Source organism: Culex pipiens, chromosome 3 (genome assembly GCF_016801865.2).
Source record: "Culex pipiens pallens isolate TS chromosome 3, TS_CPP_V2, whole genome shotgun sequence".
Lineage (NCBI taxonomy): Eukaryota > Metazoa > Arthropoda > Insecta > Diptera > Culicidae > Culex > Culex pipiens.
The window spans coordinates 119,323,581-119,347,270 of record NC_068939.1 but is presented as its reverse complement, the minus strand read 5'-3'; the positions used below and the strand labels follow the sequence as shown (position 1 = coordinate 119,347,270).

The following is a 23,690-nucleotide window of genomic DNA, read 5'->3' as shown; positions in this document are numbered from 1 at the left end:
TTTCACCGCTTTTGAATTGAATTGAAGCAGTTTGGTTCAAAATCGTGTGCTCTTTCTAAAAAGCCTGCAACATCCAGTAGGGGAAATTCTCGTATATTTGGCAGGTTAAGCACTCGCTCCTAACTCCGTTTAATTTGCTGATTTTCACTATTTAAACAACTATTTTTGCAAAACTTTTGAAAGATATTTGCTTGCTCACTTCTTATTGATCTATTTATGACTCGATTTCAGTTGAAAACGCTTTTAACTAGCTTTAATTGAATGTCAAAGTTCTGGCCTGCCAACATTAGAGGCACGCTGGAATTAGATGCTGTTCCCCTACTTTGTTCAAGAAATCAGGAAGAAATCTAGTTTTTTTTTGCGAAAACTTAACACTTAACTTGCTGTTTTTGCACATGGGGCATTTATGCTAACATGGGAAGTGTACCTCACCCTCATCACCCTTAACATTTTGCAAACAAGTTGTTTTTTTTAACATAACCGTAACAATCAATAACGAAATCGAAATGAGTTTTTTTTATAAATACCGTAATCATTGAAGGTTGAGCAAAAAAAAAAACAATAAAATAAAAATCGACTCGTATAGAATCATTCAAAGCTTGGTAGAGATAGTTATGAAGGATTATTTTATTACTTTCAAAGTGTAATGAATTTCTCAATTAAGATGAGTTCGAATCAAAAAACGGGCTGCATTATCGGATTGTTCAGACAATTTTACACTAACAACTGTTAAAAATTTGTTTACAAGTTTCAGTATTGTACAAGTTTCAAGTGTTACGGAACAGAACTAAAAGTATCTTCTGATTTAAAGCCTTTTCAGTAGAGCAGATTCTGAATACATTTGGACACATAACTCTAACACTGTAAACTGTCATTTTAGTGAAAAGTTTCCACGCATAATATTGAATGTTTGGCCCTTTTGAAATGTTTGTCTTGATTTTAAAAAAAATGAAATATTTTTTTCGAAAAGATCGAAAAATTTCAAGAATTTTTCATACTATAACATTTAAAATCGGACCATTAGTTGCTGAGATATCGACATTAGAAAAAGGTGGGTTGTTTGGGTGAGACTAAGAAAACATCAATTTTTCCTGTTTTCTAATCATTGCATGGAAATATCTCAGCACCTAAAGGTAGTATCAACTAAGTTCTGAAAAGCAAAACAGAGAGAATTTTCTCAGGTTTATAAAAATATTTTTTTTCCAAAATGGGCAAACATGGACACTAATTAAAAAAACGTTCCTTAATCCACCATTAGGTGGTTGATGCCTTCCTCACATTTACAATTTAATTCAACTCCGAAGTTGTCCTTATCCAGATTTGCATTGTTCCAAATTAAGTTCCAGCACCGAAAAAGACTTGATGAAAATAAGTTTATGAGTAAAAAAAAATCTTATACAGACTTTTCCTGAAAACATGCAGACTATCATTTGAAGCAATGTGGCAACCGGGCGTTTCACAACTGGCGCTACTCTCGCACGTAAATAAAAAGACCCGGCCTTTTGAGGTTATGCAAAAATCACCCTTTTTTGTATCTACAAAAAAACTTTTTCATGGCATAACTTTAAAAGTACTTTACTAAACAGAATAAAATTTAATAGGGTCTTAGGGGACCCCAAAACGAACAGAATAAGGCGGATCCGGCCAAAATCGGTTCAGCCAGTTTTAAGAAAATCGTGTGGAAAAAAAATCATGTCTACACACATCCCCACAGACATTTGTTCAGAATTTGATTCTGAGTCGATAGGTATACGTGAAGGTATATCTAGGAGGTGTATTTAAAAAGTTCTTTTTTCGAGTGATTTTATAGCCTTTCCTCAATGAGGAAGGCAAAAAGAACAACTGCGACTTTCTTCAAACGTTACCTAAAAATGGCTATAACTTAAAAACTGTGCACTTTTTGATTGCAAATTCAATTTTACATCGAAAAATTAAGTTGAAAAATTATTGCGATCAATATTTCGATTTTTGTGAAAAAATAGTATTGACTCAAAAATTCATAACTCGGTCAAAGATTTTTTTTGCACAACCTGGAAATTTTTGAAAAGTTGGCATTTGATGTCCCCTAAAACATATCAGAAATTAAAAAAAAAACTCAAAATAGTGTTTTTTGGCAAATCAAGTTTTAGTGACAAAAATTGAAATTAAAAATCCCCAAAAAATGTTTGCCGTGTATCTTTTTTTCCAGTGTAGCCTTTATCCATACCTATAACTTTGCCAAATCGATCAAAAAATCCTTTAAAAGCTACATATTTTAAAGTTTTCATATACCATTTTTGTATGGACAGCTGCCTAATTTGCATGAAAAATTTTATGGACAAACTAATACCGAATTCGGAAATTTGCCGAACTGTTCAGCGGTTGTGTTCACCGTCTCATATGGGGCGTCGTGGTTTCCACCTAGCCGTCATAGCATACTAAGGAAATGCGATGCTTTTGAAGGATGAATCGTTGGTTTTGGAGACACCGGACGTCGATCCAATGCGCACCATGGGGACAGAATGGACAAGCCTAATTCCTTCTGGAATGTGTTCATTGGACCATCCCCTACACACCTGTCTTTATTCCGAGTGAATCCATGTTGTCCCCAGACCTGTAGGAACGATTGAACGAAAAGCACAAAAATCCCATAGTAATTTCCATGTAAACTTTAAACCGCTGGGGACAGGCCAATTCTCAACCAAATGGGCTAATATTTGGCATGAGAGTTCCTATGGGTATCCTCTACTAGGGGAACCTCGGTTTGCCTGATTCTGAGAACTTTTTTGTTTGGATGAAACACCCTAATATTCATTCTTAAGCTGAAAATCTTAACAATCGGCCCCGCTTAGCGTTCGTTGAGACGAGAAATGCATGATCACGCCTTCCGTCGGATGGGGAAGTAAATGTCAAGTCAAGTCAGATCGTTAGGTCGATCCAGTTGTAGTAATCGTCACCCCGGAGTTGGTACAGACAAAAAATCACCAGTCCAAACTTACTTCGAGGAAGTCGCTGGTCGGCAGTTTGACCCTCAATCCAAAGGTCGTCAGTTCGGATCCCAGGGAGGAAGAGAACAAGGTGTAAAATGAGGTTTGGGTGCTCTTCCCATCGAAGACATTGGATGCCTAGAATTTGGCAATAGTGGCCGGTTCGCAACCCCAAAAGTAAAATAAAACAGTGAGCTGACTTAGAGGATAATGTACGAGTCGATCAAGAGCATTTTACTCTCAAGTTTATTCTGAAAAAGCCAATGAAAAAATCGCTAACGGGATTCGATACGATACTCGTTGATCTGATAAGTTTGCACCTTTACGGTACCAACAATTTCGACTCGATGTGTGAAGAGAGGTTTAACGCCAATGATTTACAACAGATTAAGCTGGTGGCGCCATCTCTGTTTCTACCGAGCAATGCCAACGTGGCCTTTTTCATTTCGCGTTGTTCATTTTGCATTTGCCAGAAAAACAAAATTTTGCTTCAACAAAAAAAAAGCAACAAGACGCCGTAAAAAGGCCAAGCTGGCGAGCGTTGAGTCGTAAAAAAAGAAAAATGACGGCAGTAAAAAAACGCTGAACATTCGAGGAATGAAGTCTTTGAATGTAAAGCCATTTATAATGCAACGGTGGACGAACGAACGAACAAAGAGAAAAAGAAAAAACACAGACGAGAACAAAGAAGAAAAACGAGCCAGAGCGTCGCTTCGCGGTTTGAACAAAGAGAAACGTGTTCGGTAACCACGCCAGCACTAATACAGCTAAAATGGTGCGTTTTGCTATTGCCTCACTAACACAAGCAAACTGCTCTACTTTCATTGGGCACATGCGCGCGCGAACGTTAGGGCGACGAACATTGTCCATTTTACTCTGGCGCACAAAATGCCGCATGATGCCATCTCTTTCGCGTGGTTATGTAAAGATTGACGGGTCAATGTTTCGCCAAGAGGTAGCGCCATTTCTTTTCGCCGTACGGGGAGTGTGCATCAAGCCATCTCTGTCACGAGCTGATATCCCCACTCTAGTCGCAGTCCGCACCAATACATGTGAAGATTTTAGAAACTTCGATGGTAGTGGTTATTTACCCGAAAAAAGGGTGATAAAGGGGAAAAGGAACTCAAGGCGACCCTCCCACCAAAATTTAAAGAAATATACAAAAGGGAGTGGGGATGAGCAACCATCCCTGTCTGACAGCCGCCATTTCACTTCCCCGTCTCTATCACACTCACACTGTCAATTTGACAGTGCACTGTTGCCGCATTTGCGCGAATGATTGCGCAAAGGAAAAGACACGTCAAGAGCATACATATGCAAATTAGTGGCGATTAAATGAAATTGATTCAATCACCAATGAAAGAAAAAAATAGGAAGAGCTCTTATTGCTTGATTGCCCCACACACGTACACAAAGATACCTCTGAGCGACTGTCAAAGCGGCCGTCCAATTGCGCACACATTGAGAGAAGGAAAAAAAAGTTATTATTAGTTAGTTCGCGCGGGTTACCACCTCTATTAAATGCTGTATTATTACCATCATGACAGAGTAGGCCGAGTCGAGGGGGGCAATTCCGCGCCTCGAAAACGTCAATGTGTGATTCTTTAATGCTGAGTGTTTGCTCCCTCTCTCACACTCTCCTGATGAGTGGACATTTTCAATAGCGTCCACGACTCAATTGGGTCGCCATGTTGGATTTTTTTGCGACGATAAATTAATAGTGACGGACGTAATTCAATTTGAACTTCTTAATCAAACAATTTCGATATATTCAGCAAATATTTTAGTAAATTGAACTAAAAGTTTTTTGAAGATAGCAAAGAAAATCTTAGGAAGCGATTCTAGTTTGCCGTCGGCATTTGAAATGCCAATGATTTCATGATGTTTGAAAACCTGCAGCAAAAGATGGGCTTTAACTCAGTAAATAAGTAACTTGTTGTGGCAGTGTAACCCATTTGAACTTTTAGATTAGATCTTTGTTAATTTTTTTAATTTTAAATTTGAACTGCGGGTGGAAACATAAATATCAAGATTTTACCTTTGACCTGAAAATAGCACAAAAGTGTCATTTTTTTCAGAATACAAAAACTCACAAAAAAATGTGCATATTTTACCATAAATAGTATCAATTTTAAGTTTATTTAAAATAATAATTCATAAATCATATTCATGTTCAAATAGAAACGATTTTACTGAGGTGTGAAATAATCAAATGTTGATGGTTAATTTTTCATAAGAATTTTAAATTAGAACACACTTAACATAATAATAAAATCATTGACTTTAACAATTTTATTCTTCGTTTAAATAATCAGATCCAGATACAATTTTGGACAATATAATCTCAAAAACTTTAGATTAATCAAATAAATGCAAACATTGAATGTTTGCACCAAAAAAATGTTTACGCTGTTTTGAAAAATATTTATTTATTCAATAAACTTTCAAACGTTTTACTAGTTTTTTATTTGTACAATTCAGAACAAGTATACAAAATGATTTGTGCATGTAAAATTTAATATTTAAAAAATATTCTTAAATTTTTTAGCTAAGCGTCAAGTTTTCTAATCAAATTTCTAATTTTCCGAAGCAGTCACTCCCAAAAATGCCCAAAAAAAGAAGAACCCCGAGTGCCGTCGGCAGTTGGGAGCGGCCCGGTACCAGGCGGCCAGACCAACCAGGAGGAGGTGCACGACCAGTTGTTACCAAAAGAACCAGAAGAAGAGTCTCTTTCCTCTTCCACCATTACCATCATTCCCAGTTAGTTGTTGTTGTTTTTGATTGTTATTCTTACATGGAAAGAGCGAAAAAGGGGGAATCTGCGTCCTCTCGTTGTCACGTCTCTCTCTCTTCCTCTCCCTCATTCCCACTCTCCGACCATCCGGGAACCTACGATAGAAGGTCAGTGTGCCAAACCCCCGCCGAGGAACGATCCGCGGAGGGATTCTGTGAACACACGCACACGTCCCGGAAATCGGAATCGAACCAACACACAGCGGGAATATTAGCCTTGTAATAGAGCTATCTAAGCCCGATCTCACGCACACTAGCTTACCATTTGTTTTTGCTGGCGACCACAAATTTTAACCTAAAAATCCATCATGTAAGTACACGCAATACATGCGCACGTAGATAACTCTATAGGGTGAAAGTAACTGTGCGAGGGAGAGCGGAGAGAAAGCAGGAGGTGAACCGCCGGCACCACGCATAGAAACCCGGAGTATTAATAGATGGATAGACGGGAACGGGCAAATGTGGCAACAACCCGACCCGACCATAAGGGGCCAACCAGGAGGCAGTAACGTGGTGAATCTTTCTCTATAGGGCTCTGCGGGCCTGGCCATGGGTTTACATGGCAGTCTGGCAACAATGTAACCGGCGATAGGGCAAACGTGTCACGTTATGGACAACGTTTGTGGAGATTTTTGACAAAAAATGAACGAAAAGACACATTATAACAAATTGCCGTCAAGACAAGCGACTATTATGCCAAACGACCATTATGCCAAGTGACCATGAAGTCAAACGACTATCATGCCAAACAACCATTATGCCAAACGATCATTATGCCAAACGACCATTATGCCAAACGACCATTATGCCAAACGAAAATTATGTCAAATGACCATTATGCCAAACGACCATTATGCCAAATGACCATTATGTTAAACGATCATTATGACAGACGACCATTATGCTAAACGACAAAAATGCCAAACGATCATTATGACAGACGACCATTATGCCAAATTACTATTATGACGTATGACATAACTATTATGCCAAACGAAGATTACGTCAGATGACTATTATGACAAACGACCATTATGCCAGACGGCGATTGAATTGAATGCCTTTTTATGTCAATAATGTTCGTAATGTTCGCCAAACAATGCAAAATTTCGTATCGAGAAATTAAAAGTGAGAGTGTGTGCGTGCAACATGGAGTTAAACTTTTCGAAGTGCCATGGGAACCTTCACAGCAACTGCACAGAAAGTTTAACTCCATGTTGCACACACTCTCACTTTTAATTTCTCGATTAGTTTTCTGTATTACTATTATTCGTAAGTAACACTAACATATACATACTGTATACATACAATATGGGTATCGCTGTATTGCATTTTATTTTCGGTACCAATACCAATATTTCCACAAAATATCTTTTCTATTGAATATACTAAAATATAAATAACAAATTGTGTTTTCGTCATTTGATTATCCGTAGATTTGATTATTCAAAGAAATGTTTTTCTGTGGACTTCGAATAATCAAATCTGAACTGTTCAAAAGAATTCAAGGTGAAATACTAAAATTTTAAAAAAATACTGTAAATAAAAAAACATGACTTTTTTTGTTTTTGAAAATTTAGCACTTAAATTGTTATACATTTTTACAATTTTGCATTCCATTTTAAGAAAATTTAGGAATTTAAGATAAACAATTGAGTGCAGCGAAAATCATTTAAAAATGTCATAACATTTGATAACCGTGGATTTTGCAAATTATGAAAATTTAAGTTTTAAAAAACAACGTAATTAAAAAAATCAGCATTTAAGACAAAACAAAATATAATTCTTTTATTTCAGGTCCGTTGATACACATTCGTTGATTCCAAATTAAAAACGATGTTTTTTTATATTTTATTTATTTATTTTTTCCTTACTTTGGATATATGATTATTTTCAAAAATACAATGTACTTTGAGAAAATTTCAGTATTTTAATCTTTAAATGTAATACAAAGAAAATCTGTAAAACATTTTGCGTCGCATTATAACGCTATTGAAAGTCATGAAAATCTCGATTTAAAAAATAAGGTCATTCTATGAGAATTTAAAAATTAAACGTTGTGAAAAAAATGTGAAGTAGTGAAAATCCAATTAATACTACGTATGATTTTTATCGAAAAAAGGTACAATGAAGATTCGACTATTCGAAGTTTGTATGTGACTTCGGATGATCGAAATATGAAAATCAAAAAACCAATTAGATTTTTCTAAATATGTTCTTACTTTAACGTCAAATCGAGTTCTTAGGTTCCATTTTATTAGAATGTTTGGAATACTTAAACTCGACAATCAAAATGAGACAACGAAATAATTGATTCGATTATCCAAAGTGAAATTATTCGAAGGCCTTTGAATAGTCGAGTCTTGACTGTATTTTGTTTATAATTGTTGAGTAATTTTAAACTTCCAAAATTATGAAAAACTGCGTTCTGCCTTTTTTTCGTTTGTTGACGTTTTTAACTTTTTTGCTTAGCCTCCTGTGATCAAAATTTTGTTTTATTCAAATTGTTAAACAAATTACAAAAACAAATTTCATAGAAAACCTTGAAAAAAAATATCCCTTAATTGGTACCACTTCCACAACCCGACTTTTACCCGACAGTCAGCCCACAACTACCACCACACCACAAGAAAAACACCGGCGAGACTGCTCCGCGTTGGCCCCGTACCCGACCGACGGTTTTTCTGTATTTTGGATTTTGTTTACGTTCACAAAACCACACGCACACCAGAGCGTTTTGCTTACGTTGGTTAGCAATCAAAGGTACCAATACCACCAGGATTGCTGTAAAATATAGTAATTATTATGATGGAAACCAAAATAAACATGAAATTTTGCGTTTAAAACGAAAAAAAAAACCATTTGATAGAGGAACTAACCCGACTGACAGATTGGGCTAGGTCAAATTGAAACATGACCCCTACAGATGGACCGTTTATATTAGTCCAGACAGCAGATGACAATCGATGACAGTGACAGATCGACTCTCCAGGTTGAGCATTTGTGCCATAGACCAATATTCAAGATCTCCTACGAGCGATCAGATGTATCGTTCAAAAGATTTACATAACCATAAAAAGTATCAACAAAGTGTCAAACTGACAGCGGTCATTAAACAACAATCAGTACCGAATCTTCAATATTGCTCTATGCTTTTCACTCTGGATCTCTTTAATCTCGCTCTTTAACACGCTTCGCGTGAACATTTTCCCAGTATTCGTGAATACTTTGACGTTTAAAGGTGTGCAGCGCACACCACAATCGCGAATATTATTATTTTTTTCCGAAATTTCTCCGCTGATAGCAAGGCCACTCGAGCACAGTTAATTTGCAGAGTTTCTTGTGTTCGGTTCTTCAGCAAACTTGTGCGTGCGACTTTTTGCCGGGTAAGTCGTTGATTTTTGTTTTGTTTTGGTATGTCATGGACTTTACCCTAGTTCCGTAGGGGAAGGACACTTTCCTTGACCTTGATTATTAAAGTGTATAGACACTTTCCATAGGATCCCTAGGGGTTTCGGGAAATTTTCAATATCAGTCTGAGCTGTCAGTACGCACAGTTTCAATGTTATTACTCTAGCTTCGTGGTATTTGTGAGCTGTCAAATTCCTCACACCAGTATTGGTGACATCGTCGCATTTCACTACTACAAGCTCAACCAAGTTAGAAATTTAATTTCCACCAGACTACGGCTTCTTCCCGAGGCATTCAATCACTTCTGGACAGCTCGTGGAACCGTAACGACGACGGAGCGAGGGATCCGTTGGCCGCTCCGACGGCCGTCTGGTACTCCCGGGGCCGGGTTTCCCAGACTTTGAGTGTGTGTGCGAAAGAGAGTTGGTGTGAGAAATACCTGAAGCAAGGCTGTTTTGTGTGTAATTTTGGATCACAAACGAGTGCGAGTTTAATGAACTTTTTTTTTCTTGGCTTTCCGTGGAATTTAGGTTGTGTTTTTGGCATTTCTTTTCGCGCAAACTAAAAAAAAAGTTGAAAAAAGAAGCACACACACGTGCAAGAGACGGGAAACAAAACATTAGGCGAGTGTGCAATTTGCGTAAATGATTTCCTGCATTTTGGACCGGAGTTGGGCGTTCTTTTAGCAATTTGAACTCCGGAGGCCGGAGCTGCTGTGCTGACTCTTCTTCTTTTGCAGAAATCAGACACCAGCACTGGTGTTACGATGGAATGACTGGATACTCTGCGTTTCGAGTTTTTACCAAAGTGAAATTTACCGACGGCGATTTAGAATGTTACTAAGTAACAGTTTTTTAAAGTTGATATCTGTTACTAGGTGAAGTCTAAAGAGCATTGTCACCAACACCACAATAATACATGAATTTGTTAGTTATTTGTCAAATTTTGAATCATTGTAAGCCTATATATTTTAACAGGTCCTTGATGTTCCTTGATTCTATATTTTATCTATGTCAATAAAAGTGTTTTTGAATTGTAAGGAAACAAATTTCAAAGTGGTTTATATACGAAATCATGACTTGAACAAGAATGATGATATATTGGAAAGCAAAGACAACGAATGGTGCAAAGGGAACATGCCGTCGGTCTTTTGCTTAATGTCAAAAACAAGGCTGCGGAGCCGGATAGCTTCTTCAAATGCCTCAAACATCTTAATAATTTAACAACTCCGACCCCGACAACTGCAAAATCTGTGACTTCAACTCCGACTCCAGCTTTCCAAAATAACCCAACTTAACTGACTCCGATTAGGATCAAAATGGGAATCTAAGTTCAATTTAAATTTTCAAAATAAATATTGTAACTCTAGAAAAACATGACTTCCGTAATTGTATTTTTTGTTGTTGTTTTTTTATATGTTTACAAAATATTTCTGGAGTTTTTTTTAAAGGTCCAATAAACCAAATTTTCATTTTTTGCTTTTTGGGTGTTTTTTAATACCCCTGACTCAAGGCGGTTTCAAAAACACCCAAAAAGCAAAAACTGGAAAATTTGGTTTATTGGACCTTTTCAAAAAAAACTCCAGATTTTATCTAGTAAAGTAAATCTTTCCCTGTTCCTGAGGGGAATACCCGTGAAGAGTATCGAGGCCGGCATTTACAAAGCGGATTCAGTGACAGTTTATTGTTCAACTTAATGTTAACATGTTAAGGTTAATGTTAACATTCCATAGGTTGTCTTCCTAAGGTGTCTTGATAAGGTCCAGTTTGTGACGATACGCTACCTTCCCTTTACTAAGCAATAGAATCCAGAAGAGAAACGATTACCAGTTGTGTTGGTCCGAGCCGGGATTTGAACCCCGATCTACCGCTTACGAGGCGGTAGCCTTGAGCCCCTGAGATTGCTGTAGCCTTTTTTGTTTTACACTATCTTACGAATAAATTCGAGAGAAATCCGATAACAATTAATATGGGTTATTAGGGTGTAATATCAAAATCGATTTTCCAGCACAGCACTTTTTCAGTTCCTTTTGGGGTCCTAAACAACTCCCCAAAGTTTGGGACCGATTGGTTTAGTCCTCACTTTGCGCAAAGCGATTCAATTTTCCATATAAATTTGTATGGGGAAAATCATTTTTTTGGATTTTGGTATTTATCAAATCCACGTTTCATGCTATATCAAACTCATATTCGGATGCTCTAGAATGTCCTCTACAACTTTGCCGAAGAGAGTATGGTGCTATCTTGCTCCTGAAAGAAGATATAGCGTCCTCAAAACTCGTCTAAAACGTGATTTTCGAGCAAAAAACACGTTTTAGACGAGTTTTGAACACGTTGTATCTTTTTTTAGGGGCAAGCTAGCACCATACTCTCTTCGGGAAAGTTGTAGAGAACATTCCAGAGCATCCGAATATCCGGTTTTGATATAATATGAAACGTGGATTTGATAAATACCAAAATCCAAAAAAATTGTTTTCCCCATACAAATTTATATGGAAAATTGAATTGCTTTGCGCAAAGTGAGGACTAAACCAATCGGTCCCAAACTTTGGGAAGTTGTTTAGGACCCCAGAAGGAACTAAAAAAGTGCTGTGCTCACTAAATTTGGACAACTTTATTTTTTTCCATACAACCATATTACACCCTAATGGGTTATATGGTCCGGACACTGTCGAAATGTCAATTTTTTAAGTTTTTAAACGAGCTTTTCAAATGCCAAGCTAGTTTTTTTAGTTTCAAAGTATTTTCTAAATAATGCCTAGAAACCCTGTAAGCTCAAATTGGTTAGTACCACCCTGAGTAGTGATTTTTAAAGTATTTTTACTTTTTCGAAATTTCGGGTCTAATTATTTCTATAAGTATCCAGTTCAATTTTGAGCCCAATCGGATCACTTTTGATTTGGTTTGTGCATCATTGGAGCAATTAACTAGAGTTTTATTTGATTTTACTAAAATGGTAGTTGATTATTTTGTTCCAACAAAGTCTCTCAAGCTAGGCCGTTAAAATATTAAATAGTTTTCCGTAGTCTCACGTCATTCAGGTTATGTTGACGTTATAAGGCTTTCTAGGCCCAGTGAAAAAAAATATAATTTAACTCAAAAATGACGAACTCCTCGTCACAGTGTCCTGATGCAAACAATGATCGAGCTGTAGCTGTCACAGCCCTGCGAAGTATGTTGTCTGACATATCGGGCAGCCAGTCAAAAAAACCAGCTAGAAGTCGCCTGACAAAAAACTTTTGCTAGAAAGAGATAGGAAACCTGATGCAAACAAACGTCCAGCTGTCATGTAAACATACTTTCAATGTGTTGGTAAATTTGTGACTAGAAAGCCTTATTATGAAACAAAAAAAAATGAAAATTTTGAAGATTTTATGGGGCACATATTATTTCCACAACCTTGTTAAATGTCTCCTTTAAAGCCCCGATACTCTTCAAGGTGACGATTTACATTTTTGGTAACTTCCAAAATATTGCTGCCAGGATTTGAAAAAAAAACTATCATTTGATGATTCCCGATTTCAAACATTTCAAAGGGTGACCGTCACTATAGCTTGTGATTTGTCTTCTTTTATGTTTTATCTTTTTTTGCGAACTTTGCGACGGAAAGAAGAACAGTTAAAAATGGGTGGAGACACAAAAACACATCGTTACATAAAATAACTTTTAAAATTCTATGTTTAAAAATACAGAAAATATTTTTTTCATAAATTATCTTACATTATTCTTCAATTTACATAAAATGGAGCCTAACATTTTAAAAGGGCTCAAAAATTTTGTAACTATTGTATCCCTTTCACTCGAATGACAGTTTGCATGAGGTGTGAGAGGGATACACTCTTGTTTACAAAAGTTTTGTGCCCTAATGAAATGGAAAGCTCGAAATTTTCTTCCCACATTTTTGATAGCGCCTCTGTTTTCTCTGATTCGATGCTTTTGTTTCTCGTCTATAGTTTATTAAATTTTCATTAAAAACAAGACTTAACCGTTTTGTCGTGCAAAAATGAATAATATAATTAGAATTTTGAGTTTTCATTTGAAAATCAAGAAGAAAACAAATAAATTGTAACAAATTGTTTGAAATTCAATTCACTCGATACATACATCTAAAAACGATCACAAAAAAATATTTGAGAAAAAATATACCTACAAAAATTAGGGGAAAGTGGAGCAAGTGTAACAAGCTAAGGAAAAGCTCGTTAAAACCTTAATGGGTTACGTTAAAAAATCTTTCCGTTTTTTTATAATCATCTTATTCCAGGTTTTGAATCAGCTTTTGATAGAACAAGTTTTTTTAAAATCCTGTTTTTTAATGTTAAGAATTGCAGGGTTGTTACGGGAGAGTCGAAAAAAAATCCGCGCCAAATCCGCGCCGACCTAAAACACGAAACTGCGCGAAATCCGTGCCATATTAAAAATATCGCGACAAACATTTTAGAAATTTTATTTTTATAATGAAGTAAAACTAATTCAGAAAGTATTTGATAAAAAGAAAACAAACTTGTTTTAGGTTCAAAGGCTCCAAAAAATGAAAGCAATAAATCCCTTTTAAAAAATACCTTATGACCGTCTCTTAAGGGTCAAGGGCAAGGGTCATGAAAAAAACTACAAAATAGAAAATAAAATATTTTAAAACCTAAGAAATTTAACTTCAAAAATATAAGCCCAAAAATAAATCAAAATCTAACATTTTAAAATGATACAATTTTAAATTTCGAAAGCCTAAAAATTCAAAATCTAGCAGTTTTTATACAATTTGTATTCCAAAATCCTCGCTAAAAATTTACTCCAAAAGAAATTTTATTTCCGATATTTAAAATATTTTCTTCTCATAATTTCAAAACCTCTAACATAAAATATGACTCCAAAAATTGTGGCATTCAAGAATTAAAGAATTTAAGAATTTTAAAATTTTATATATTTTTATGTTTTCTAAATTGTTTTGAATTTGATATTTTTTTAGTTTTCCAATTTCGAGTTTTTCAATTTTGATTTCCCAAATTTTTGGTGTTTTGAATTTCAGATTTCTAAAATTTTGAATTGAGAAATTTTATATTTTTTAAATTACAATTTGAATATGAATTTTGATTTTTTTTTTTTTTGATTTTGAATTTCTCAAGCTTTGCATTTTTAAAGCATTGATCTTTTTATTTTCGCCAAGAATGTTTAAATTTAGAAAAAAAAAAACATTTCTACGGATTAAATCCCATCTAAAATTCGAAAGTGGAGACCAGCTTCTATTACGTCCAATCAAGCTCATATTTGGCGCCCATTAGAACAAGCCCCAATAATCGTTTTTGTTACACATTCCAATGTCTATATCTTCGGAAAAAATTTGTAATATTTGATTTACAACATTAAAAATTGGATAAATCCAGTATAAAATTAAAAATAAATAAGGTTACAAATCATCACTCAAAACTCAAAAGAAATTAAATATTCAGAGCCGGAGATGTTAAGAAAAGACAAGAAACATCTTCATTTTTCGACAGTTTGTACTAAGAAAATACAAACAAACATTTTCAAAAGAAAATTCAATAATTAAATAGGCAATTCTTGCACTCAAAGGAAAGAACAAATCATCATAATTCCTGATAATATTTTTCTTAATAACTTGAAAGTAATTCTATCTCTCTCAATTAATTTATTTATCAAAATTGCAATCCGCACGAAATCCGCGCCTGAGCAAAATTAGCCAGCAAATCCGCACCACCGCGCGATCCGCGCCGTCCGTAACAACTCTGGAATTGATTTTAAAATGTTTGATTTTCCCTACGTTCTACTCAACTAGTGGGCAAGAGGAACAGAGCATGAAACAACAAGTTAATTTGCTAATAATTGAACTGTTATCACTTAGACACATCAGATCATTAAATATTAATATTTTACTAAAAGCAATTGCCTAGATGATAAATAGTAAATTTTCATAATATCACTATATTTTGTATGTACAATTTTTTAACAATTTTCTAACAGTTTTAAGTACGTTTATGTCTTTGTTTCCCAATTTCCCATACTTAAAATCGATATGGTACACTAGGGTGATGGAAAAAAAATAAAGTTGTCCAAATTTTGTGAGCACAGCACTTTTCAGTACCTTTTGGGGTCCTAATTAACTCCCCTTTTCCATATACATTTGTATGGAGAAAACCATATTTTTTTTTTTTTTGGTATTTATCAAATCCACGTTTCATGCTATATCAAAACCGGACTCGTATGGTGCTAGCTTGCCCCTAAAAAAAGATACAGCGTGTTCAAAACTCGTCTAAAACGTGTTTTTTGCTTGAAAATCGAGTTTTAGACGAGTTTTGAGGACGCTAATCTTTTTTCAGGAGCAAGTTAGCACCATACTCTCTTAGTTGTAGAGCACATTCCAAAGCATCCAAATATGAATCCGTGGATTTGATAAATATCAAAATCCAAAAAAAAGGGTTTTCCCCATACAAATTTATATGGAAAATTGAATCGCTTTACGCAAAGTGAGGACTAAACCAATCGGTCCCAAACTTCAGGGAGTTGTGTAGGGTCCCAAAAAGAACTGAAAAAGTGCTTTTCTGGAAAATCGATTTTGATATTACCATACACAAATACCAAAAAAAGTGTCCACGGAAACTAATAGAGGCTAAAAATTACGATAAGTTTATGAATTGCGATCTTAGCGATTCCCTTTTTCTCAAACTCAAACTTACCTCTTGTGAAACTGAACAGCAATTATTTCCTGCACAAAAAAGAAAATAGAACATTAACAAATGAAAAATAAGTTCCACCACAAACTTACATTCCCAAAATGAAACCTGCCCTGCAGCCTTGCACGCTAAAACTTTTCGCCGTAAACTACACCAACCTTCTGGTGGACAAATCCTCAAAAGTGCACAAATCATGTCTAACGCTAAAATATTTCTCGTTTGCTTATCTTTCCATTTCTTCCAAGGTGACACCAAGAAGAGTGGGAAATAAGGTGTCTTTTGAAGAGGTTCCTCCCCGCAGGGCAAAATGTGTGCACCTGAGTCAAAGAAATATACGACAACTGTGGGGGGTGAAAGTTCCTTCACCTTGAGGATATTAAATTTCTAACGGTGGTGTTTCGTTTTGGCTTTGCTAGACAGACAGATTTGCAACAACCGGCAAAATCAGGATTAAATAAACATTTTCAAAATAACTATAATTACTTAATTGTTTTTCCACTGCAAATTCTTTCGAAAGTATCTCACGCTTCAAGTGACAACCCATTTCAACCCAGAAAGGCCTCACAATAAAATCCTATCATTCGCGTAATTTGATCCACTTTACCCACTCCCGACGATGTCACACTGGAAGACACGTCTATGGTAAATTCCTGGGAAAAACTCGTCGAAAACAAGACATTCAGCAAAAGCAAACTGACACTTTGCGCGGGCTTGGCCAAGTCTGGAGGAAATTCTCCGGTACGACGACGTGAACAGTCAAGGTCGTTACCCGTCACGGTCTGAGGACAAAGTTTTGGGACGAGAGCGCGCGCGGCATGGGCCAGACAGCTTCGCCCAATCCTCCCGACGATGACGATGTTCTGCCCACAGCTGTCTGCTACACTCTTCGCGGATCTCTATTAAAGTTTGTTGGGCAAAAAAAAAAACAAGAAGCGTAAACGAGGCGCGTCATAATAATCATCAGATTGTGTAATTTTCATCCCCATTCGATTCGTGGAAATTAAGGTGGACAGATAAACTATGGAACCATATCGTTAAGTTGAAGTTCAACAGGTTCAAACGACATGGATTTCAAAACTCCTAAATATATGTAAGTAATTTTAAACATTATCTTTTATTTCATGACATTTTTTTCAAAAACTTTAATGTAAACAGCAAAACACAAGATTAGGAAGCACTAAAACTGAAAAGTTTTCATTTATGCATAAATATCTCATAACAGAGTTGCCAAGTAAACAAACTATTAAAGCTCTTCTGAAAACTAGATTAAAATATGCAATTTATACTTTTGTATACTTTTAATGAAACAACTTTTAGTAAAAATTTCAAGGCATAACTTTTTCTGTGAGTTTCGGAACACATCGTTTGATGCATATTTTAATCTAGTTTTCAGAAGAGCTTTAATAGTTTGAGCAGTCCTCTCAGATTTCGGTCATTAAATTTTTTTGTATTTTTTAATCCGACTGAAACTTTTTTGGTGCCTTCGGTATGCCCAAAGAAGCCATTTTGCATCATTAGTTTGTCCATATAATATTCCATACAAATTTGGCAGCTGTCCATACAAAAACGATGTATGAAAATTCAAAAATCTGTATCCTTTGAAGGCATTTTTTGAACGATTTGGTGTCTTCGTGAAAGTTGTAGATATGGATATGGACTACACTGAAAAAAATGATACACGGTAAAAAAAATTGGTGATTTTTTATTTAACTTTTTGTCACTAAAACTTGAATTGCAAAAAACACCATTTTTATTTGTTTAATTTTTTGATATGTTTTAGAGGACAAAAAATGCCAACTTTTCAGAAATTTTCAGGTTGTGCAAAAAATCTTTGACCGAGTTATGAATTTTTTAATCAATATTGATTTTTTCAACTTCATTTTTCAATGTAAAAACAAATTTGCAATCAAAAAGTACTTAGAAATTATGATAAAGTGCAGCATTTTCAAGTTAAAGCCATTTTTTAGGTAACTTTTTTGAAAGCAGTCGCAGTTTTTAATTTTATTAAATTAGTGCACATGTTTGCCCACCTATGATTTTTTTTTGAAAAGCTGAGAAAATTCTCTATATTTTGCGATTTTGAACTTTGTTAGTACGACCCTTAGTTGCTGAGATATTGCCATGCACGTGTTTAAAAACAGGAAAATTGATGTTTCCTAAGTCTCACCCAAACAACCCACCGTTTTCTAAAGTCGATATCTCAGCAACTAATGGTCCGATTTACAATGTTATTTTAATGTTATTCGTGAAGACTAAGATTTTAAGAGGGCGTAATATTGAATATTTTACCCTTTTGAAATGTTAGTCTTAATTTAAAAAATTTGAAAATATTGGCAATATCTCAGCAAGTAAGGGTCGTATCAACAAAGTTCAAAATCGCAAAATATAGAGAATTTTCTAAGCTTTTCAAAAAAAAAAATTACCAGTTGGCAAACATGTGCAATAGTTTAAAATAATGAAAAACTGCGACTGTTTTCAAAAAAGTTACTTAAAAATGGCTTTAACTTGAAAACGGTGCACTATATCAAAATTTCACTGAAGAACTTTTTGATTGTAAATTAGATTTTGCATCGAAAACTGAAGTTGAAAAATTTTTGCGACCAATATTTCGATTTTTCGAAAAAATCAGTATTGATTAAAAATTTCTAAACTTGGTCAAAGATTTTTTGCACAACCTGGAAATTTCAGAAAAGTTGGCATTTTATGTCCTCTAAAATATATCAAAAAATAAAAAAATAAATTAAAAATAGTGTTTTTTTGCAAATCAAGTTTTAGTGACAAAAAGTTAAATAAAAAAAAACCTAAAAAAAATTTACCGTGTATCATTTTTTTTCAGTGTAGTCCATATCCATAAACACAACCACCAAAAAAGTTTCATTCGGATTAAAAAATACAAAAATTAAAATTCTAAAAAAAAGACCGATTTCGATTATAAAAATAAAATCCAAAAAATTTCATAACGATATGTTTTATCCATCGTCTCATAGCTTATCACGTGATCATAGCGGCGAGAGTGTCATTCTGCAAGGTCGCAGATAAATTCCCTGACCGATTTTGGAATTCTGCAGCACTTTCTAGTCTAACCAAAAAACATCGCTTATTCTAGCGAAGCTAATCCAACAAACAGAGCTGTCTTCACTAAACCAGGATTTCAAACAGAATCAAACAATAAAGACAGCTTCTGGATTGATACAACCACATTTTTCATTCATGAAAAAAAAAATGTTTAATGATCCATAACAATACTCTCTATTTTTGGCGAACAGTAAATTGATTCCACTCTGACAGTTCAAAATTGAGGCTGTTTTACGAACCACTATTCAGCACCCAGATTACACACATAGATTTTTTTTACCGAATTCGGTAATTGAAAAATCGATATAGGGGCATCTAATTCCAGCGTGCCTCTAATGTTGGCAAGTCAGGACTTTTGACTTTCAATTAAAGCTAATTAAAAGCGTTTTCAACTGAAATCGAGTGATAAATAGCTCAATAAGAAGTGCGCAAGCATGTTTCTATGAAAAGTTTTGCAAAATTAGTTGTTTAAATAGTGCAAATCAGCAAATTGGATGAAGTTAGGAGCGAGTGCTTAACCTGCCAAACATACGAGAATTTCCCTTAGTTTAGATCGGTGAACCATCTGTCGAATGAACAAAATTTATCGAACTGTTCAGCAGTTGAAAATTCGGTAAAATTTACTGAATTCGGTAAAAAATCTAAGGGTGTATGATGCTAGGAGCTATGTTTTCTTAGTCAAAAAAAATAAAACACTTTCTCGGGCTACCTTTTCGGTTTGCTGAAAAAACACTTTCGAACAAATTTTCGAAACCTAAATAAGACAAAGAAAAAAGTTTTTCGTGATGATTCGATTATCCGAAGCAAAATTTTTCTGAGGCTTTCGGATAATCGAGTCTGAATTGTAGTAAAAAAAAACATTTTTGACAAAAACTAAAATTGCATTGTTTTCATAAAATAGATTTTTGGATTTAAAAAAAACCTTTCGCATATAAAAAAAAAACAAAAGAAGCATTCAATTTTTTTTTAATTTGTGTTTGATCAGCAGATTTAACCAAACATCAAGAGGCAGTATTAACTCTGTGTTATTCTTTGGATATTTCATTTAACTTTTTATCTTCACGAATATATCTATACTATGAATAAAATTTTTATAATTTATCAATTGTTTCAATATCTGGCCACGTTAAGATCATCCAGAAAACAATCAAAGTTTACAAAACACCAAAATCAAAAGCCAGGTCAGTGGATAATATGAGGTTATTCAATTATGTTTAAGATTTTTTAAGGGGCAACGTTCTATCCAAACTCAACAAAACAATTGAAAAACTCCATCAGCAAATGAACGTTATCCACAACGTAGTTAGCAAATAATAAAAAAAATTATAATAAAATGCAGACAGCTCCAACCGGTAATTGACTTAGGCAATGTTAAAAACTAAAAGAAAACAGAATTGGGTTGATTTTGTCTTGAGTTGGACAATAGGTCGATGAAAATATAATCATAGCTTATCATTGGTCTACAAAAAAAATTAAATCAATTTTTTCGCTCTACAGCATTGCCCTGGCGTTCTCGAATATAAATGTATGAAAATCAAGCCAAATTCGGATAACTATCATCATGCTACCCTACCCAGTCTGGCACGGAACGCGTTCAGCAAACATCTGACGTGTACTCCCTCGATCATAGATTTTCACCACTCCCCTCTCTTGGCCGGAAAATTCCACACCCAGCCACGAATAAGTAAGCCCATAAACAACGCGTGTGGGTTTGCGATGCTGTGCCAACTCTTGGCAAAAGTTTTCCAAAAAGCAACACATTTTTGGAAAGCAACACGAGGCGTCCTTTCCAAAGTGGCTAGGGTGTCCCCAAGACAAATTAGATTACGCGCACAAAATTGGCCAAAAACTTTCGCCAAACAACCTGCTCCTCCTCCTCCTCGTCCAACCTTAATTCTAGCCAGCAGAGTGCCAAAAATCACATTTCACAAGGGTTTCACGGTCCCGAAAATGTGCTTAAAACATTTATAACTATACTCTCTGCGCGAGCACACAAAAACGCAACAGTCGCAGGCATCACTGCACTGTTGTGTTTGGGGGGCATGATCCTGCCATATTTTTCGCCGGAGGTTCCGGCTGTTTTTCTGGCCAACCCGGTGGATTTTAGGGGAAATTAGTCGTTAATTGATGTTTTTCGCAAGGCAATTTTTATGTCATTAAATCAGCAACAAATAATATAATTTTAGTTAATATCAAAGAAGAAAAACTTCAAAATAGTCACCACCTCCTAGTACAGTCCCCCTGGCAACCTGTCTCTCCGGCATCCTAGGTGAGCAGGCCGCACGCTGCCGGGTGGTTGACGAATATCCCAGGGGAGATAACAGGGTGCCGGCGAGGCAGGAGGAAACGAGTCGAACGCCACGCCGCCATGTGGCAGTCAGAGAGCAAAACCCAAAATTAAAGCAGAACTGTGCTGCTTCTGCTGCTCTGGTTTGGGCGGTACACTGCGTTTGCGTGACATTTAAAGGGCGATAGAACTCGACCCTGTCTAGGAGGAATGGGAAAAGTTTTCTACATGATTTTAGGTATTTGTCTCATTTTGGCATGCTGTCATTATGGACACTAAAATATGTTTGCAATTACAAGATATTTAAAGTTTTAGTGTCATCCCACATATTCGGAACGGTTTCCAGATCGGCCAATGTTCAAAAAATCATAGCAAATCGATAATTGAACTTAATGATTCGCTTTTACTTTCATTTGAAAGATTTTCTTGCGATCTTTCGAATGCTGTATCGAACATCTGCAAATTTTAACTTTTATATGAAGGTTTTGAGGAATTACTTTGACCCTTGAAATCCACAAATTCGGAACACTTTTTTCTTACGAATGTAAACAAACTTTGGATCTCTCCAGGAGTACATATTTATTACCAAATAATGACTTCACACACAGAAACCAATGAAACTCAAGCTTAGTGATGTTTTATACATGGTTTGAATACTTTTTTGTGAAAATATCAGTTAAATTCAGGTGTTCCACAATAGTGGGAGGCACAATAACATCCCACAATTATGAAACAGGCCATTTGGAGGCAATGTTTTGCTGCTCTGGACAAAATAGTCTTGGAATTAAGTTTTTTGTTCAAAAAGTACTACTTTTACTAGTGAAATAGCAAGATTATGTCCAAATGAAGGTTCTAAAAATAGTAAGGTCGACAGAAAAGCTACTTTTGGCATGCTATTGACAAATTATCATAAAAGTGTTCCGAATTTGTGGGTGTTCCGAATATGTAGGATGACTGTAACAGAATTTTTGTTTCTTTTTTTATATATGATTATCATTAAATAAATAGAATTTTATAAATAAAAAATACATTTATGGACGATTTCACAAAAAACCCACATTTAACCCTTTCGAGCCTGAATTTTCAAAAAAATATTTTTTAATCTAATAATGGGAAAATGATTTTTAAGACCATACGAAAATTATAGGCTAGTTTTGAAAATTTTCATTTTTGGGTCATATATGACCCATCAGGCTTGAAAGGGTTAAAAAAAAGCTGATAGCTCGGCACGTTTCAAAAATAAGATGATTAGCTGCCCTGATAAATCAGTGTGCCTAACAACTCATTCCCCATAAAGTGACAAATTGTTTGTTGTAAGTGAATTATACCACAAATAGTTTTCACTATATGGAAATGGATTTTATTTGTATTTTTTTATTTGGCTCAAACTTTGTGGGGGCCTTCCCTATGACCAAATAAGCTATTTTGCGTCATTGGTTCACCCATACAAGTCGCCATACAATTTTGGCTGCTGTCCATACAAAAATGGTATGTAAATATTCAAACAGCTGTAACTTTTGAGTGAATTTTCTGATCAATTTGGTGTCTTCCGCCAAGTTGTAGGTATTGTTGAGGACTTTTGAGAAAAAATAAGCACACGGAAAAAAATGCAGATTTTTTAATCAACTTTTTTTTCACTAAAACAAATTTCCAAAAATACGTAGTTTTTGATTTTCGAGATTTTTTTATATGTTTTAGGGGACAAAAATCCGCAGCTTTTGAGCCATAGAGAAACATGGTCAAAAAAACTGCCGCCGAGTTATGATTTTTTGAAAAAATAGTGATTGTTGGAAAAAATCGAAGTTTCAATTTGCTATAAAATTGTCTAAAAGACATTGACGAATGGACCTCGGGTTGCTGAGATAGAGCGGGTTGCTGAGAAAATGAAACACGAAAATTGATGTTTTCAAAATCTCACCAAAACAACCCACCATTTTCTAATGACGATATCTCAGCAACTAATGGTCCGATTTTCAATGTTAATACATGAAACATTCGTAAAATTTTCCGATATTTTCGAAAAAAAATACTTTGGTTTTTTTTAATCAAGACTGGCATTTTAAATGGGCGTAATATTCAATGTTTGGCCCTTTAAAATGTGAGTCTTGATTTAAAAAAAATTAAAATATTTTTTTCAAAGAGATCGGAAAACTTCACAAATGTTTCATGAATGAACATTGAAAATCGGACCATTAGGGAACATCCATAAGCCACGTGGACTCTTTTTTGGGAATCTGAATAAAGTCAACAAAGTTTTTTAACTTTCCCAATATCAAATCTTTTTCAAAAAATTGGCAGCACTTCGAATGAATTTTGACCAACTTGTGTGGTTTGCAAAACGGCCTCAATTGTGTACTGTCAAAGAGGAACCAATTTACTGTAGTATTAAAAATTAAAAATTGTTTTTTTTTGCAGGAATGAAAAATGTGTGGCTATTGAGGAACTGGAGTTGAAGTCAAGAATTCTTAAGAAA

The 23,690-nt window shown here is 35.0% G+C and overlaps 1 protein-coding gene across 1 annotated transcript in view; it reads left to right on the top strand.

Moving 5' to 3' along the window:
- The first annotated feature begins 8,986 nt into the window (after positions 1–8,986).
- Positions 8,987–23,690, top strand: part of LOC120413979 (D-2-hydroxyglutarate dehydrogenase, mitochondrial) — a 38,788-nt gene continuing 24,084 nt past the window's right edge. The window contains exon 1 of the mRNA XM_039574987.2: positions 8,987–9,145. The gene's annotated coding sequence lies outside the window, so the exon portion shown is untranslated. The remainder of the gene's footprint in view (positions 9,146–23,690) is intronic.